This window comes from Vombatus ursinus, unplaced genomic scaffold, assembly GCF_900497805.2.
Source record: "Vombatus ursinus unplaced genomic scaffold, bare-nosed wombat genome assembly UNPS02014903.1, whole genome shotgun sequence".
In the NCBI taxonomy this organism is placed as follows: Eukaryota; Metazoa; Chordata; class Mammalia; order Diprotodontia; family Vombatidae; genus Vombatus; species Vombatus ursinus.
In genome coordinates this window covers 4,078,065-4,085,453 of record NW_020954681.1, presented here as the reverse complement: position 1 = coordinate 4,085,453, position 7,389 = coordinate 4,078,065, and the positions used below count along the sequence as shown (strand labels likewise).

The following is a 7,389-nucleotide window of genomic DNA, read 5'->3' as shown; positions in this document are numbered from 1 at the left end:
GAGGACCTGGGACCAAATACCATCTTTGATTTCTCACATTTGTAATATCAGACAAGTCACTGAACTTTCCTGGCCTTCGGTTTCATGGCTGTTGGACTGGTGGACTCTGTGGGCCCTGGAAGATTAATTTTATGACCCTGTGATGCACTCTTGCCCTTCCTCCTCCCCATGCCGTCCTCTCTTCTTTCTCTGCTCCCCTTTCTTCCCCCTTTCCCAACCTCTCCTATCACCTTACCTTACACCCCCTTTCCTCCAGGATAATCCTTGGCAGTCTCACCTAGTTCTGCTCCCATATTTTGAGGGCAGGGGAGGGGCCAGATGTAGGAGTTCATCCCTCAGCCTATGCAGACATACAATTTGTCAGTTCTGTAAACTCTGAGAGAGTAGCTTGGGGGAGGTGAGAGGTCACACAGGGAATTTAGTGGCAAAAATTGGGAATCGAACCCAGGGCCTGTATCTCACCCATGCTCTTTTCTAACTCAGCATGCTGCCTTCCACATATACAAGCCATTGTGCCCTTTACATAGGCAGAGATGACTTTACTAACACACTTTCAGTAGAGTTTGGCTTTGGAGTTGTTTTCCCAATGGATTTTTTTTTTCTGATCCATCCCGCTCTCACACCTGGCTTCCTCCAGGATCTAGAGAAAAAAATGGGTGGGATGAGAGTTAGGAAAGTGGCCATGGAAGGAAGCAAAGCCAGATGGTCCCTGTGCCTTCCTGCCCTTGGCTTCATCATCTCTGCATTCTCTCTCCCCTGAGCCTCAGCCACGGCTGGAATCCCAGGCTGTCAGAGCTGAAGGGCCCTTTAGATCCCAACTAGCCCAATGCCCTCCTTTTCCAGGGGAGTAGGCTGAGGCCCAGAGAAGGGACCAGTGACAGCAGCAGAGCTGACACCAGAACTCAGGGCTCTGGAATATTCTAAGCTGGGGAGGGAGGCTACTTGCTCTAGAGCACAGACCCGGGGGAGGACAGCTGGTGGGAGGGTGGCAGAGTTAGAGCAGGTGAAGGGGCAGAGCAGCCCCTTGTATGGGGAGGTGGGTTTTAAGTCAGGTGTTTATGCATCCAGGCCTGCCCCTGTTCCCACCCCTGTCATCCTGGGCTCTGATTGGTGAGCCTTCCTTCTCCTTACCTGGCCAGATGCTCCAGGCCACCACGCCCCTTTTCATTCACCTCCAAGCCATGCTCCCCTCTTCTTTCCTCTCCCACACTGAAACTTAGAAAGGAAAGACAGCCTCACAATACTCCCTCTGCACAGGGGCATGTGGTTGGGTGGTCAGAGCCTCAGAACTATGCAGCCTCTGGCCTAGACTTCTCTGCTCATCCTGTACCTTTCCCTCCCTGCTTCCCTTTCCTTCTCTCTCCTTCTCCCACCTTTTCTTACACTCTCATTTCTCCACCTCCTTTCTAGTCCTTCTTTTCTCCCCTTTCCTATATTCCTCCATTCCTCATACTCTTCTTTTCCCCTCCAAACCCATCCTTTCTTCTCACCACCTTGTCACTCGCCTCCTGTCCTCTCCCTGGCCAGCCCCTAAACTCTTTTCTCCCACCTTTCCCTCTCCTCTGCCTCCAATTCCTCACCTTTTCCTCCGCCTTCCCTCCCTACACTTCCCTCTTAGCCCCTCCTCCCAAATTTCTCCTCTTTCCCCCAGTCCTTTCCCTCCTCTTCTTAAGTGGATGTGAGGTTCCCTGGAGGAAAGAGCAGAGCCTTGGGAGTCATAGGGTTTGGGTTTAAATCTCGTCTTTGAGTTTACAACCTGTATCATCCTTGGGAAATCACTTTAACTTTCCTGGGCTTCAGTTGCATCTCCTATAAAAGGAGGAAGGGGAGGCTGGACTATGGTCTCCGTGGTCCTCTCCACCTCCAAGTTTATCTTATGATCTCCTCCCCCTCCCCTCTCCAGCCTTCTCCCCTCCCCCCTCCAGCCTTCTCCTCCCCTTCTCCCTACAGCCTTCTTCTTCTCCACCCTTTCCTCTTTCCTGCCTCCCTCACCCTCTCCCTAGCCCGTTCCTTGCCTGGGGATCACGAGAGGCAGAGAACCCCACAGTGGAAAAAGCAGAGGCTCTGAAGTCAGAGGACATGAGTTCAAATTCCATCTTTGGTTTTTACTACCTGTGTGAACCTGAGCAAGTCATTTAACTTTCTTGGGCTTCTTTTCCATCTTTTATAAAAGAAGGGATTTGGACTAGAAGGTCTCTTAAATTCTTTCCATCTCTAAATTTATGATCCTATGCTCCTTTCCTCGCCCTTGCCCCTCCTTCATGCTTTCCTTGCCCTCCTCTCCTCTTCTTTCTCCTCCCCACCTCTTCTTTCCTCTCCCTCTGTTCTCCTTTCCTCCCCTTTTCCCTCCCCTCTTCTTCTTTCCTCTCCCTCTGTTCTTTCTTTCCCTCCACTTTTCCTTTACCACCTCTTCTTTCTTCTCCCCCTGTTCTCCTTTCCTTCTCTCCCCCTTTCCCTCCCCTCCTCTTTCTTTCCCTCCCCACCCCATCTTTCCTCTCCTCCTCTTTCCCTTTCCTCCCTCCTTTCCCTTTCCCTCCTCTTTCCCCTTTTTCTCTTCGGAATGGGTGATGTCATCCTTGACAACAGCTTGCTGACTTGGGAGTCAGTGAACCTGTGTTCAAATTGTGGCCTTGCCACTTAATACCTGGGTGACCCAGGCAAAATGGAGATTTTCCCTCTTCTGGTTCTCAGGTTCACCTGTTCAATGAGGGGGTTGGGCCAGGCAGCCTTAGAAGGGACCTTCTAGTAGAAGATCCTTGACCCTGTGAGCCTGAGTTGGGCACAGCACCCCCCTCCCCAATCATGAACCTTTAGGATTAGCTTGGGTTGGATTAGGGCCAGAAGTCACTTTCATGGTCTCTTCTAGTCTCACTCTCTCATTCTTTTAGGGAGTAGAGAAGGAAGGGTCCACAGGTATTGTTTCATCCCTCGACCTTTACAGATGTGCCCTGGGGAATGAATGGTTCCCTGACTTGCCCAGGGTCCCCAAGGCAGTGGGTGTCAGAGGCAGTATTTGAACCAAGGTCTTCTGGGCCTGACCCCAAGACTAGCCCTTTTCCCACCATGCCTCTCAATCTCTAATTTGGCAATTGGAACAACTTGAGCCTGGAGAGGGGAAGCTAGTGGCCCAAAGTCACACAATCTCAAAACCATAACTTCATCTTCTGAACCATGTATGATTCCAAATCCCATGTGCTTTTCAAAACCTCGAGCAGCTACCTTCCACATTTAAGGGCAGAGACAAAGACCATTTCACTAATACATTTTCACTAGAGCATGGCTTTGGAGTCATTTTCCCAAAAGATATTTTCCTGATCCAGTCCACTCTTATACCTGGTCCCCTTCAGAATCATTTATGTGCATTTTGGAAGTGGTGTGTGTGTGTGTGTGTGTGTGTGTGTGTGTGTGTTTAAGGGGGTGGGTGGGGTTAGGAAGGTGACCACAGAATGAAGCAAAGCTTCCTGTGACCTCTGGTCCTTCATTTGCTCATCTCTGCCTTCTCATCCCACTGACTAGAATCAGAGCTTGTCAGAACTGGAGGGGCTTTTAAAAGACTACCTAGTCCAGAGTTCTTAATCAGGGACCTTGGATGGAAAAGAAATTACATTTTTGTATTCACTAACTGCTAACTAAACTTGAGCATTTCCTTGCATTACTGAAAATGTTCAAGGAAGGGGTCCATGGGCTCCACCAATATTGAAGGGGTCCCTGACACAAAAAGGTCCTCCCCATCTTACAGGGGAGGAGGCTGAGGCCCACAGAAGGGACCAGTGACAGCTAGCAGCAGAGCTGACACCTGAACCCAGGGCTTCTGAGTATTTTAACCCGGGAAGGGAGGCTGATTGCTCTAGTGAGTGCACAGGCCTGGGGGAGGACAGCTGGTGGGAGGGCAGGTGTGCCCAGAGTCAGGGCAAGTGAAGGGCAGGACAGCCCCTTGTATGGGAAGGTGGGTTTTAAGTCAGGTTTTTGTAAGTCCAGGCCTTCCCTTTCTCACTGACTGTGGGTTCTAGAGACTTGGCACTAACCTCAGAAGCCTCTTCTCCGTCAAGCCCAGCATGGGGCCTGTGGAGGGTTTGGGGGGGTGGGGCTAACTTTGCCCAGCAGGGGGCCTGAAGAGGACTAAAGTGGGGGATGACTTTGCCCAGCAGGCAGCCTGAAGGGGGTGTGGGCTAACTTTGCCCAGCAGGAGGCCTGACTTGAAGACCAAAATTTAAACTGACTTAGCATTCTGAGATCCAGTGACAAAGGGCTCCTTGCCGTTTCTAGCACAGGGCACTGCATCTCCTACCTGAGTATTTCACTGGCCGTCCTCCATACCAGGAATTCTGTCCCTCCTCACCTGTGCCTTATCCTTCCCTTTCTTGATCCTTCTTAATGCTAGTGCCTTCCTCATGTGGATTATCTCCAATTTACCCTGTTTGTACGAAGTGTGTGTAGTCTCTCTCCCCTGTTAGACTGTAAGCTCCCTGAGGGCAGGTACTCTTTTTGCCTTTCTTTGTATCCTCAGGGCATACAGCACAGAGCCTGGCACTTTTGTGCTTCAATTGTATCTGACTCTTCATGACCTCATGGGCCATAACATGCCAATGGGGTCCATGGGATTTTCATGGCAAAGATACTGGGGTGGTTTGCCATTTCCTTCTCCGGTGGATTAAGGCAACAGAGGTTAAGTGACTTGCCCAGGGTCACATAGCTATAAATGTCTGAGGTCAGATTTGAACTTAGGTCTTCCTGACTCCAGGTCCAGTACTCTCTCCACTGAGCCATCTAGCTGCCTCTGCCTGGCACAGGCACCTAATAAAATGATTGTTGACTTGAAAGAAGTCTTCTTTACTTCAGACCTAGGGACCAAAGCAGGTTTAATCTGGCTGGAACTGAGTGGTTACTGGTAACATTGAAGGACTGGAGAATAGAACTTACTGTCTCTCCACTTTTTTCTTTAAAAGAAAAAAAAAGGGTTTTAAAAACCCTGCTCCTTTAGTATTAGTTCACTTATTAATGCTGCTTAATTTGGGGGGGTTGAGGGGGGGCACTTAGAGCCTGTAATTTCAACAGTTCAGGGAACTCCAAGCGTCTCCCTTCAGTGAGGCAGATGAACACCTGCCTATACTTTATAGTCTTGTCAAGTTAGGTGTCTGGAGCACTGAGAGCTCAAATATGCATCAGAGGTAGGTTATAAAACCAGGCTGGCCTCTTGCCAGCCCTCCCTCCACTACGTGAGGCTGCTTCTCAACTATTTTAATAAAGAATTCTAATTTTATTTATTTAAGGGGGAAGGGGCTAGAGGGATAACCAAGTGTCCAAAACTTAAGGTTTCCAAATATTTGTCTGGCATGTCTGTTTTTAGCCTTTGGCTAAAGGTGATTGACCTGCTAGCAGTTCCCCTGTCTTAAGTGAAGGCTAAGCACCTAAGCAGAGGGAGTCTCCTCAGGGAAAGCCTGAGAAAGGAGATGGAAACTTAGAAGGGACAGATGCTGCCTCCAGTTAAGGAGGGCAGTGTGGTGCAGGGAGCTTGTTTCTAATAATTAATTAGAAACTTTTATTAAACTTCCCCTCTATGACTATGACGACATCATCCTCGGCACCGGGCTGAAGGAGTGCGCCCTCGGGAGCCTCCTGGCCTCGCTCGGAAAGAAGGTGCTTCACCTGGACCGCAGCGCCCAGCATGGCGGAGACAGCGCCTCGCTGAGCCCGCTGAACATCACCTACCGCCACTTCAACGTGTCCGGCTCGCCCCCTGCCACCATGGGCCGCGGGCGCTCCTGGAAGGTGGACCTGCTGCCCAAGTTCCTGATGGCCTGCGGGCAGCTGATGAAAATCCTGACCCACTTGGATGCGCTGCGCTTCCTGGACTTCCGCGTGGTGGACGCCGGCTTCCTGTACAAGAGCAACCGGATTCACAAAGTGCCCTCGACCGAGAGCGAGGCCCTGACCTCCGGGCTGTTGGGGCTCTTCGAGGAACGCCGATTCCGCAAGTTCTTCATGTACGCCCTTAACTTCGACAAGCAGGACCCCCGCACCTACGAAGGGATGGATCTTCGGAAGATGACCCTTAAAGATCTCTTCCGTAGATTCGACTTGGGCCAAGATGTCACGGACTTTGCCGGACACGCCCTGGCCCTAAGTCGTACCAACAGCTATCTGGACCACTCCTGCCTCGACACCCTGGAGAAGATCCAACTGTACACGTTATCCCTGGCGAAGGATGGGAAGAGTCCGTACCTCTATCCGCGCTGCGGAATCGGAGAGCTGGCGCAGGCTTTCGGCCTTTTGACCTCCAGCCAGGGGGGCGTTTTCTTAATGAACCAACCGGTGGACGAGATACTCATCCGGGACGGCCGGGTGGTGGGCATCAGGTCAAAGGATCAGATCGCCAGGTGCAAGCAGCTGATTTGCGATCCCAGCTATGCGCCGGAGCGGGTGTGCAAGGTCGGCCAGGTCATCAGGGCCATCTACATTCTTGGGCACCCTATCAGAAATACCAACGGGGCCAACTCGGGACTCATCATCATCCCTTCCACCCAGACAAACCGCAGATCGGACATTTATATCTTCCTCACTTCATTCGTACACAACGTGGCTGCACAGGGCAAGTACATCTCCCTGGTGAGCACAACTGTGGAGAGTAAAGACCCCGAAAAAGAAATCCAGCTGGCTCTGGAGCTCCTGGAGCCCATTGAGCAAAAATTCTTTTTCATAAAGTGACCTCCACATGCCTAGTGACTCGGGGATCAAAAGTCAGATCTTTGTAATGACCAGCTACGATGCTACGGTTCACTTTGAGAGCACCTGCGACGATATAAAGGAGATCTATAGAAAGATGACAGGATCCGAACTGAAATTTGACTAAAACACCCCAGACCATCTTATCAGGGGAGAAAATTACCAACGTGCTATGAATATAGGAGAAATTTGGATATCTGATATCTGATATCTGATAAATAAAGCAACTCCCCTGGGAAACAATGAAAATGTGTTGTATGAAATGTTATTATCTTTCAGAGGTTGGGGTGAACTCTCCCCACTCACACCCTCCTCCCTCTTTCACCCAACTAAGGGCACTTAGAATAAATAACCAGGCCCAACTCTGCCCTGAAGTTTGTGAAATCCATTTCATAACTTCTGCTTGTTGAATTCCCATCTGCAGTGAAAAGAAAGCTTCTTTATGCTCTATTTTGTATGTAATGACTTTATATAATGATTAAAGAGCTAGCGATGGTACTTGGGATTGTGGAAGACTATGAGGTTAATTCCTCCTCTGGTTCATGCAGCCTTTCCTGTTCTGTATTCCTTATTTGTATGAGGATAATAATATTTGTAGCACACTTCCTAGGTTCACAATTTCAAATATATTTGCAGGCATGTTTTAAAGTGCCAAAGTCATAGCTA

At 49.9% G+C, this 7,389-nt stretch overlaps 1 pseudogene; it reads left to right on the top strand.

The window, feature by feature from the left end:
- LOC114028946 overlaps nt 1-6,850 on the top strand; it is a 62,813-nt pseudogene extending 55,963 nt beyond the window's left edge.
- The last annotated feature ends 539 nt before the right edge of the window (nt 6,851-7,389 follow it).